Below are 12,452 nucleotides of genomic sequence, written 5' to 3'. Positions count from 1 at the left end.
TCCCGGCTCCCTGTCAGCCACAGCCGCTCTCCACCCACGGTCCGCTGCATTAAGCTACCATGTAGGATTTTTTTTTTTAAAGAGGGGAGAGGTCATTCTTATAGCTGGAAAAAAATTGAAATTTAATCATATATGTTAATAAGAACCACTGAAGGGTTTTAAGAAGAATAGTGACATAAGATTTGTGTTTTAAAGATTGTTTCAATGGCATTGTAGAAGATAAACTGGAAGCAGGGAGAACAGGTGGAGTTACTGAGGATCTGAGTTAACATAGGAAACACAGGGACAGGGGGTAGGGGACAGGCTATTTAAACCAGAATGGATAGGTCATAGAGAACGAAGGAAAGATCTAGGGTAATGTCCTGGGGTCCAGATGGGGGAACTGGGTGCTCCATGGACGAGGACTTAGGGGCCGTCTGCTTAGGGCTTCTGGGAAGGGCTTTCTCTCTCACCTTAAGAGACACGATGCAGAAACCGCCATGCTTCTTTGGCCAGGTGTTGGCTCATGAGTTTCCCAGAACTGTGGCACCCAGAATCTTATAATTATGAGGGGATTGCCTGAGGGTCAAGGTACTGTGCCCAGGAGGAGGCAGAGGGGTAAAGAGTCTGAATCCCTGAGACATCGCAGAACTGCTGAACCAGCGTGGACCAGCCCTCTTCTTGTTCTGAGACATTAAAGGCCTTTACTGCTTAAGGTTTCTTAGGTTGGATTTTTTGTTCCTTGTAGGCTGCTGATTCAGGGGCTTATCATCCAATAAGGGGCTCGTTGAGGAGAGATTTAGAGTGTGGCAGTTCTGCTTTACTCACACTTTGGATACACTTGAGATTTGAGGCCTGCCAATTCCTTTGTCAAGAACACAATCCCATGTTTCTATAGGTAAATAAGATCTACCTCAGGATTTGGATTCCAGGACTGTACTGCTTTAAGAAAGTGGGACTAACAGAATCGTAGACCTGGCCCAAACGGTGAGCCCCAGATGATGGAATTAGAGTTGCGGGTATGTCACCATTTTCTTCTAGGGAAACCTGCCTGCATCCTGGCTGGAGGCCCAGGCATGTTATAAAGCAAACCAGAGTGCTTTACTGTAAGCAATTTATTGTCTGGGCTCTGCAGTCTGAGCTTGGGATTGGAAGAAACTGTTTATAATCTAATTTTACTTCACAGAACAAACTATCTTGTTGCTGAGAAACTCCAGGAAAACACTGCGCCCATGAGGAAATGGACACAATCACTTTCTTTTGCATGAATCAGGGGAAAAACACGCCCAAGATTCTGTCTTCTAGTTTTGAGATAAAAGATTTACTCCATCATAGTACTATTTATCAAAAATACCAGGGTCTAACAACATTACGTAATTCTGAACCTCAAGATATTTCTATATGAACAACTGAACTGAGATGGGAACTTCATTGCAAATCTGGAAGATATCTTGGAAATCTATTTAACCTAATAACCTCATGTCACAGAACCCTCCAAAAAAAGTTTAAAAATTGAGTTCACACAGACTAGATTTCAATGTCCTCAATGAGTGAGCTCGGGCACTTAACGTTTAAGCCTCAGGAAATGGCGCCCACAATCCACTCAGGTGTTCAAGCTCGGAGGCATCCTTGGTTTTCCTATTTTCCTCACTCCTGATATTCAATCCATCATTAAGTTCTGTCACTCTGACCTCTAAATTACAGCTTAAGCCCTTCCAGTTCTTTTGTTCTCATTGTGTTGACTCTAGTCCAAGCCACTGTCACGTCAGCCAGCAGGCGACTTCAGCAGTCCGGGTGAGAAACAACGGTGGCCAAATCCTATGTGGTCTGGTCCCCATCTAAACTGCCCAAAGTCATGTCACATCATTCTCTCTTGCTCAAGGTCTCCCTTCTGTTGCCCCAATACGCCAAGCCTTTTGTCGTCTGTGGGCCTCTGTCCTTGCTGTTCCCTCTGCCTGGTACATTTCCCTGTCCTTGACATTGCCTGATGAATGCATATGGTGATGTCTTAGTTTATGTGTGACATCTTCAGACATGCCTCTCTAACTGAAGGATCTTATCTCCTCTTTATTGCTTTTATTGCCCTCCCGACACACAATTATGTAAAGATCCTGTTTGTTTATGTAAACAGTGTATTGAATGTCAATCTTCCCAAGGAGAGGGATATTATCTACTTGTTTCCCCAACTATCATGCTGATGTCTAGAACATCGCAGGCATTCAATATCTGCTAATTAAATGAATTAATAGATGAAGGAATAAACAGTCACACACTGTGTCTTTGGTCCTGATCTGACACTGCAGTAAGCTCCGGCTGTTTTGCTCTGAGCACGTCAACCCAGTTCAGTACCACACTATACACCCCTTTCCAGATATTACCACAGTGGGGAGAGACTCAACTACAGCAAAAAACACTTCACACACTGATGAAAACATGACGGCCCTCCTGTATCTGTATGACACATGCTCACAGGCACACGGACAGTAAGGGGAGAGGACTTTCAGCCTAGGCCTGCTCAGAGGTTTTTCCTCTAGTCCAGGCTCCTGGTCCAATGCAAATGAAACCCGCGTGGGCAGGGCTCCCACCCTCACCATAGCTTCCAAAGCTGGGGCTCCTGGTGAAGCCACAAAGGTGCATCACGGTGGTCATTACACGGGTAATTTGTGTCTGCTTCGGACCTCAACTTATACTTCAGCAAAACAGGCACATTTGTGTGTTGTCCTATTAATTCTTGTTTTCCTTAGGGAAAACATACAGATGCAAACTATTCATCAGTCTGTTCTTCTAAACTAGCATTCTCTCCTCTGATTTAATTTCTGGGAGGCAGACAGACTAAAGGTCCACAAATTAATCTATTCTGGACTTATCCAAATAATCTGGTTGGAAAATATTAGACCTTTAAATCATTTGAGGAGTTGAGCTTGAGAAAAATGTAAATCTTAATGAAGGTTAAGTAACTTAGGGTATCTCAGGCACCTTTTGAAACCCTAGTTATAAATACTTTAAAAACTCAGTTTAATTAATGACAAAGTATTAATAACAATTTGTTCAGTACTATAAATGCCACTAGTGGCTCGCATACACACTTGTGGTTGATTTCCTAACAGCTTAGTGTAGGGGAGGGACAGGCATTATTCTTCCCTTTTAGCAGATGAGGCAAAACTGGACTCAGAGACTTCAAGTGTATTAACCACGGCTACATCACTCACTGCATATGTACTGAAGGACTAAATGACTAAAACACCTGGGAATCCAGAATCATTACTCTCGTAAGAATAACAATGATAACCTTACTGCTTAAGCATTTTATTATAATGCTCAATAAACATTTTATTTACTTTATGTAACTTAATCTGCACTACCCTATGAGATAGGTCTAGCCCCATTTTACAGATTGGGAAACTAGGTCTCAGAAAGGATAACAACCTGCCAGGTCACAAAGCTGGCCTGTCTGACTCCACTAGGCCATACCTTTAATCACCAGCACTTCTTTCTGGTCTAAGCTATTTTCCCTGTACCCCCAGGAGGAATGATTTCTTTGACTAATGTTTACATTTCTATGTTTTGAATTGTTCCCAACCACTCAACTCCTTTTGCAGTACACATTGGTGCATATCACAGAAAAGTTCGTAAGTCAGGAAAAAATTTGACCCCTGTGACATGAATTTCTTTAATGCAATTGTGACTCTTAAAGCTGGTACATTTAAACTTCTCAATAATGATCAATCAGAAGGCATCTGAACCTCTCTGAACTCAAAAACAAGCTGTTCAGATAAATTGACCTGCAGGCCCTTTTCAGTTTGAATATTTGGCTGCTCTTGAATTAGAATTGTAAACTCCAGTGCCTTCAGGGAAGCAGGGCAGGCATAAGAAAACTCTCGTGGCCCTCTTAGACTAGCTACACCCCCCTCCTCCTACTTATAATAGAAACATGGGTTCTGGAAATATTTTTCTACTCTAAGCAAGTTCCAGCAGACATCAGGTTTCAGTGTTGGGTCCACAGGAGGCAGTGGTGGGACTTGCGGCAAACTGGGGACCACATACTGAGGACAGCACTTCCTCAGCAATGGCGACAGTTGCCATGTGGGAATGGAGGCCCATTGTGAAGAGCTAGTTCTTCAGCTATTTCAAGGGAAGCCATTTTTATGTGAACTCTCCTGATTTTCAAATGTTGGCAACTTTTATTTTAGAAAGCAGTGCTGGCCAAACAAAGGTCAACAGTCGGTCTAATAACTTTTTACCCATTAGATTACCAGCCTCTTCCTTAGGGCCAGGGGGACGCCTTATTCATCGCTCTTTTCTTTTTTAACTATTTTTATTACAAAGTGATTTTTATAACTCATTGCTGTATTCTTACGAGAGTGTTTCGTACATGGTACAGACTCCTAACGCAGGGGTGGATGCTAGGGATTGGGGTGGTGGTGCTTTTCAATTTACCAGTTGTACTAATTGTAGTATTTGTACAATTCAAACCTTTGTTTTATGTTAATATATATACTCTAACCACATAAATATACACTCTTATTTTAAAAAATATTAACAGGATTATCTTGGTGATAGGATTTTAGACTATTTTGTTTTCTTCTTTATACCTTTCTGTATTAAAATGTATTTACTATGTTATTTAAAACCACAATTTATTCACAGCACTTTAAAAGTATATGCACTCTATAAAGCAGAGCATACAAAATAGAAACCAGAAGAAACAGAACTGACAATCTTGCTACAGAGTGCAGAGTGGTACAGGTAGAAAAAGGCCCAGAGGACTCGCAGGGACCGCGATGGTAGCAGCACCACTGATAGACAGTTCAAGCTCAGCTTTGACCGCCAGTGACGACCCATCAGTGGCTTGGTGACAGACAGGTGAGCCTCAGCTGCCTTTTGCTCCCCCTTCACAGCCTCCCCTCATTTCAGAGCAGTGCTATCCACTCAGAGCAGAATGCCCTGCCCTGGGTACCAACCAAAACACACTACCTTCTGTCCCTTGCACTCCCTGCCCCTCTTTCCGTATGCACACAGATATGATTTAAAAATTGGAGTCACGAGAATTCTTATTTTCTGATAGTTCACCTTACTGCAACATTTTCTTATGTGAGTGGCTCTACAGTTTCACTTTTTCATAGGGTGCGGGTAGGAAGCTGGGCGAAGTGGAGAAAGCGGGGTGGAACTGTCATGCCTGAGGAGCCTGGCTTCCAAACGCACGTGGACTCTCTGTACAATGCCACAGGGCTCAGCTCACAGTGACTCTCGTCTGTGACACACAGTCTTTTGTGAGAGAATAAGGCAAACTGCCACTTTTTTCTTTAGGAATAAGAGGAAGAAATCAGGGGAGGAGTGTAGAAGGGGTGACAAAAAGTAAGGAAAAGAAAGTGGAGAAGGGGACACACAAAGACGTGAAGGGTAGGGGGAAGAGAGAAATAGAGAGAGTGAGAGAGAGAGAAACGGAGAGAGAGAGGGAGAATGGATTTCAGTGAAGGTGTTACAACAGCCTAAAGGTCATTCATTATATACAGCATTGGACAATCGACACCCTTATAGAAAGAGAAGTAGGTTTATCTTGTAAAGGTTTAACAATGAGTATTAGCTCTGTAACACAATTTTAGAGCCTAGACGACATCAGGTAACCCACAGGAATGACGTTGGTGGGCAACCCATTGGAAAAAGTGGGTGGAGCCAGTCATTAACAGACCCATCACAGGAAAGGTAAGATCACGGACAGGAGGGGATTCCGCCACAGCTTCCCACAGCTGACACTGCGATGAGCCATGAAACAGCGTGCCAAGCAGCTCAGAGAGAAGACTTCCCGCCCCCCACCCCCTGTCTGCATCCGCGTTAAGTCTGCCAAAGTTTGACCTGCTTCGAGTTTGTTCACCGGTCTTTCTTGTAATAAACAATGTCATGGCAGCGACACACCTGTCGGGGACAATCCCATGTCTGGAAAACTAAAGAGTGAGCTCTCACCTTTCCTTCTTTATTCCTTTTTTTCTCAGCTATTGCCTGAGTCATGGCACCCCTGCTCTAAGTTCTCTGGGAGGCAGACCCTCTTTAGGGGTTACATTAATGTGTATGGCTGTGCTGAGAGAATTACCTGATACATTAGTCTAACTGTGGGAGGCCACTGAATTAATACTAATTAACAATTCATACCATAAATCAATAGCACCACTGTAATCAGTCTTGTGGTAATGAGTTTGAAAGTTATTTTATGCTATGAAAGCCTTGAATGCAAAATGATTGGAAAGAGATCTATGTGTGCAGAGACACATCCAGGCCAAATCATGAGAATTACCATATACTGACCATTCACTATATGTTAGGCTCCGTGCTCAGTCCTTGGCACACGTCATTTCTTTAATCCCCCGAACCTATGAGGTACTATTATTCTCATTTTACAAATGATAAAACTGGGATCCAGGGGTTAGTCCAAGATTACACGGCTGCTGAGACGCAGGACTCACCCAGTATGTTGTCAGAGTGTCGCTTTCAACCTTGAGGCAGGCTGTTGCTAGCCCCTACTTAATGTTTTTGTGCAAACCAGGAAAAGGTATCTCTTCCTTAAGACCCTTTACTACCATCTCCATAAATGGCCATAATCCACATCCAAATTGACAACGGTCACAGTATGCATGGTGCGTCCTAGAGCTGGACAGGCAAACCTGCACAACGCAAAGGGCGACCCTGCTTCTAGGCCATATCCTGCCCCCACCCACCCCCAAGAAGAAAGCTACCACCAGAGCGGTCGCTCAGTGAGGCATTTCAGCAGAACAGCACGGTGCAGGGTTTCTCCCTCACTCAGGGACTGGTAGCAGCCTAAAGCCCGACCTGAAAGATGGGGACATTGGCAGGAATACATCTGAGCACTACTGAGAATGCACTAAGGCCTTTTTCATCAAGACCTGAAGTATCAGGATGCTAAACTCTCTGTGGGCTTCCACGTAGAGGAAGCAGTGATGGGACACATCCATATATGCAGGGAAGCTTATGTGAGTCACCAGACGGAGCAGGGACAGAAACCCCCACCCCCCACCCAAATGGCTCCTTTTCTGGCCTCAACTTCCTCTCATCACATTCTGGAAGGTAGAGTGGCAAGAATAACGTTTTGTGAGAAAAAGGTCTATTATAAATTAGAATTGTCACTTATTCCATGAGATTTTTGCATAGGCAAAATGATCAATCATTGAGTTTGACACTGGCTAAATGTGAGGCAGTCAAGTTGATGTCAAATTCTATTCTTTTAAACCCTAGTGCTATGTAATTTAATTCTATATTTAGGTATGCTTGAGTTCTTCCTTGGCAAACATACATAATTAATAAAATAACTAGAAGAAATTAGAAACAGTGCACGAGTGCCAGAAAGGTCTTTTCTACAAATGAGGTGTGCCACCCTAACTACGAAAAGCAATCTATTTAATGGGGTGGCGGGGGGAGGCAGCGCTCATAATTCAAGTTTTTAGAATCTAACGGAACATTCATTTAAGTTTCACACTTCACCAGAGTTAAACTATAGATGTGTCACCAGACGCTCTTGAACACCATTTGAAATTGAAATATTCTTCAACTTCACCTTTCAACTGCTATAATAATAATGTTTATTTCACACTTGAGCATAGCCTGTGGGTACACTTCTTTTTCAGTTCAATATGAACATGTTAAAGAGAGTCGCTTCCTATTAAACTGGAGCACATGCACTGGGGAGGCTTAGCAAACAGCAGCGGGTTGTCTTGTTACGGGAAGCTCCAGCTCCGCTCTCTGGGCACAGCTTGGTGACAGACAGGTGAGCCTCAGCTGCCGTACTGAGGTGCCAGGAAGCAGACAAGCCTTTGTGGTGCTCATTAACATACTTCTCATAACTATTGCTCACATTTAGTCCAGAGGAGAGCATGCTATTGAAATTAATTTATAATTACATAATCACATCCTGGACTCTGATATCTTTTCACAGTAAATAAAATTAATTTCATGGTTCTTTGATTCTTTCGACATAGGCCAGAGAAGCGCTGGCTCTATTTTTTCGTGTCTTCATGTTACTTGATGATTCTTCAGTGAGATACCTCACGTTTCTTCAGGTTCCCAGCAAATTATAAGCACTGTTTCTGCTCCTTTAAGAATCTATGCGAGTGGGATATAACAGGAACTTGTGAAAGTGAGCTTTCTTAGAAGTGGTGTTCATTTTTTAATAAAAGGCAGAGAGGAGAAAGGAAGAGAAAGGAGAAGGCTGGAAATGAGAGGTGCAGCCTGATTCATCTGGTGCGTAACAGAGAATTACACTTTCTTTGACTTTTTTCTCTTAGCATAGAATCAACCCTCAGCCCTATGGTTTTAGTTAAAAACAAACCTGGCCTTATAGGTTATTAAGTTATCTTTATTTAAATTACCACACAGCTATAAATCGATTACCTACATCTGTGTTGGAGGGTGACATTTGGCGATGTTAATAAGTCCCTGTCCCACTGCATGTACGCGACCCTCCTTCATTCAGTCGGAGGCACTCCCTGGCCCAGCGAAGGTCAGGATTGCTATGGCTCAAGTGCAAAGAGAAAGCAATAGTCATGCTGAGCTTTTGAAATTCCTGGTGACTATGGAAACTCACGGAGAGACAATATTCTCAAAAGAAACATTTTCTTTCGCCCAGGTTCTGGTCTAAACCACAGACATGAGAAGATGGAGCAAGTAGCGCGTCTTCCTGCCCAGGAGTCCTCTCTTCCTGCTCCCCCTGACCACGAAGGCTGGCCTGGCAGGAGGGCGGCGGTGGTGCTGGTGGTGGGGCAAGAGGTGGAGGGGAGAGAAAGAGAAACACAAGAGTCTTTGATGCGTGCACCTCCAAGAATTATGTGCAGCTCCAAGCACAGTAAGTAGCCTGGACTTGGCTTTCCAGGGCACAACCCAAAAAATCACAAACTTTTGCCCCAGAATGGAGAGGCAGTGGCTGAATGAGAAGCTCTTTTAGACAGCCTAGCGTGGATCGGAGAACAGCGGAGAACTGCTGGTTCTCCCGAGGGAGGAATGGCAACTCTCAGGAGCTTCCAAGCTGGGATGAGTGGACCTTCCAACCACAGGCCTTCCCACCCAGGTCATCTCAGCAGATGCCAGCACAGCAACAATATCATGATCCTTAGATCACCCCTGGGGAAACGGGGTGAAACCCTGAACTCAACTTGGTATTTACACAAAAGAACTTGAGAAAAATCAGTGATTTATGGAATATACCTGGAAGTGAAGAGAGTAAGATTTTAGTATCAGGTCCAATGCTGACTCAAATGTAAGTTATAGTCAGTTCTACAGAGATAAATTAACTTGCATTTTTAGGCGTGTTTATTTTGTATAATGTGTGTGGATGGATGGATAGATATTAGATGTCCACTGCACATTACGTATCTTAAATTTTACCCTGGTCTACAAATTATGAAATTCAATTTTAAAAATGCTATAGCCAGCACCAACGTTAGCTAACCAAAGCTGACTTGGTCCCTGTGAACCGCCATCAGCCAATTCTGCAGTTATGTCCATGTAAATTATTTCCAGACAATCTTTTCCATCCAAAGAGAACACAGTCATTTATACTCCCCTCCCCATTTAAAGGAATAAAATAAAGGTTGTATAATTATGTTCATTTAGGGTAAATGAATAAAACCATATCAGATTTGGGGCCAATTTGATCCAGTAATTAGCTCTCTAGCTTGCTTTGAGCTCAGTGGACGACAAAACTGACTGTAACACTATGTCTCCCAGAAGGCTGCGACCCCAAAGAGCTGATAAAATCCTGACTTTAACGCCATCTGGCCCGTCTGGACACGTAGCGAAAAGTGAAATCCCACCTACACATCAACAACTGAGAACATACAACCATGTTACTTCATGAAAATGGCCCTCTTTCTCTCTCATAGCTCTATCTCCTGTACCTAATAATAACGTAAAATTGGATGCATGTGTGAGTGTGTGTGTGTGTGTGTGTGTGTGTGTGTGTGTGTGCGCTAAATCATTTTATATTCCTTGTACCCTCATTCAGTGCCTTCTGCATGCAAATTACTAGGCTTCATGCTGGAATAATCAAGTGAGCAACACAGAGTCCTTCACCTCAAACCATTTACTACCTAATGGGGAGATGGAACCAGAAACTTATAACCCAGTCTGGTAAAGGCTACGATAGAGCCATGAGAGCCTGGATGTGTGGATGGGGGTGATGGCAGAGGGGGCTCAATCTGGGCAGATGGTGGGTGGTGGGGAGAACTGGCTGGGAGGAAGCGAGACTTTAACTCTCTCTTGAAGATGCAACATGGGAAGGAATTCACATAGCCTGATATGGTTCTTGGCACAAAGAAAGAGGAAATTTAAAAAAAGAATCTGTAGAATAAAAGTAAAGGAAAGAAGCAGCTTTTAAAAGGGGATTGCTTTATATTTCACTTTTAAAACAAAGAACAGAATAAACACTAATTTACACTCTTTGACTCAATAATGCCAATTCTTGAATTTTATCCTAAGGAAATAATGAGAGGTGTGAACAGAACTTCATGTACAAAGAATGACCTCACAGAATTATTTAAAACAGCAAGACAACAGAAATAATAAAAATGAGTATAAAATATCCAAATAATAAAGCATTGTATGGGCATTAAATATAGTCTTTCTGAAGAATATATATTGTCATGGTAAAGTGCTCATAAGTGAAAAATGAAATAAAAATGTACATCGAATTTCTTTAAATATATTACATTAGCACTTTTCCTTGAAAAAACTGTATATAAAATATTCCAATTTCATTTACTTCAATAAATACATGTCTATAAATGTATGCAGAAAAATTAGAAAGAGAACATTGGTTATTAAAGTTGATTTAAAATTTTTAAAAGACTTTTCTGAGTTTTTCCAAATTTTCTAAATTAATATGGCTCATATATAGGAATTATTTCAGTTTTACCAAATCCAGCACTTTTCACTTTCATGTTCCTTGATGTGAGGCTTTTTTCCCCCTTCTTACTGAGAGTCTTCTGCTAAGTTCTACAATGACTTGACTGGATTTTTTGTTTAGTGGTCTGATTTTCCTCACTGAACTGACCTGCCATTTCAGAAACAAGACTGCAGCTATGCAATTAAAATGTTGATAAAATTATTGCTTCCGGTTTCCATTTGGGCCAGTATAATTCCCGGGAAAGAAAGAACAGTTCAAGGCAGGCCCAGACTCATCACCACACTTCTGTGACATCACCATGCAACATGATTAGATGCTGCTGCCCAAAAAGGGACAAGGGATGACCATGAGGGTGGAGGGCAGCAGGCACAGCCTAATTATGACACACTTGCTGTATAGGAAGCCTTGTCCGGGGAAAGCCAGGAAATGAGACTGATGTCGGGTTGGGGGAGGGAACAGGAGACAAAAGAAAGGGATTTACAAGATGTCACAATCTCAAGTCACAAAGGAAAACATCATTAAATGAGCTACAATGGGCCAGGCACTCCACTTGCTGCTCACACACACCTGACCTCATTGAGTTCCACAAAAATCTTGCAAGGTATATGCTATTATCATCATTGTACAAATACGGACCCAGAAGCTCACCAAGGTCACATCGCTTTTGAGTGGAAGAGCTGGAATTTGAACCCACGTCTGACACACTCCATCAGACTTTTAAAATTTTCTCTAAGATGCGTAACCTTAACAGGAGTGTCGCATGGAAGCAGTCAGTTAGGGCAGCAAATAGCTTTATTTGAGGATTTTTTAAAGTTTATATTTGCTTCCACTAAAGAACAACACAGGGCAATATACAAACTAGATATTCAAAGAAACCTTTCTGATTCAATACACAAATGATGAATAAAATATTTTTTAAAATTGTTTTTTAATTTATGGCTAACTGGAAAATAGGTATGTGATTTTCTTGGAGGCCAGAAACAACAAGAAAGTGAAAAGCCCAAGGAGTAAGTGAGGGAGTTTGGAAACACCACCAGACACACACCTCCCTGCTCCCCGAGATGAAGCCAACTTGGAAGGGCTCTGATGCACTTGGAATGGAATGTTTCCAGTGCATCAGAGAGAGGGTTGCATAGCCTGCTGAGTGTGCGAAGTGATATCAAATACTTCTTGCAATGACCCTGAGTGATACTGTTAATTCCCATTTATCAAATGAGGCAACAGGCTCAGGCTTAGACTGCTTTGCAACAGGCCAGAACTTACACGGCATTTAAGCTGCTATGTCTAGTACTCTGGACCCCTCCCCACAACTGGGGCATGTTCCAGGCTGCTAGCTTGAGCTTCTGATGAATAAAACCTAAAGGCTCATAGTTTCCAAGTGTGAAAAGAAAGTCTCAGCAGGTACAGGCTCAAGAGTTTAATCGACACTTAAGGCATGAGCTCCATGAATATAACTAATAAAGGAGCTGGCCAGGTCAGTTAAAAAATGAGGAGATTCTATAGTTAGCAGGGAACACTGGTCTCTAAGTCTAAATCCCCTCTTGACCACCAACTGTTTAATATGCAA

General features: G+C 42.4%; 1 protein-coding gene across 3 annotated transcripts in view; it reads right to left on the bottom strand.

Annotated features, from left to right (window-relative positions):
* PPM1L (protein phosphatase, Mg2+/Mn2+ dependent 1L) overlaps nucleotides 1-12,452 on the bottom strand; it is a 255,406-nt gene that overhangs the window by 14,525 nt on the left and 228,429 nt on the right. The gene's annotated exons all lie outside the window — the stretch shown is intronic.

The sequence above is a fragment of the Rhinolophus sinicus genome, chromosome 17, assembly GCF_057876585.1.
Source record: "Rhinolophus sinicus isolate RSI-liver-muscle chromosome 17, RSI-T2T, whole genome shotgun sequence".
Classification (NCBI taxonomy): Eukaryota; Metazoa; Chordata; class Mammalia; order Chiroptera; family Rhinolophidae; genus Rhinolophus; species Rhinolophus sinicus.
The sequence above is the reverse complement of the archived record's forward strand: the minus strand, read 5'-3'. Positions and strand labels throughout refer to the sequence as shown.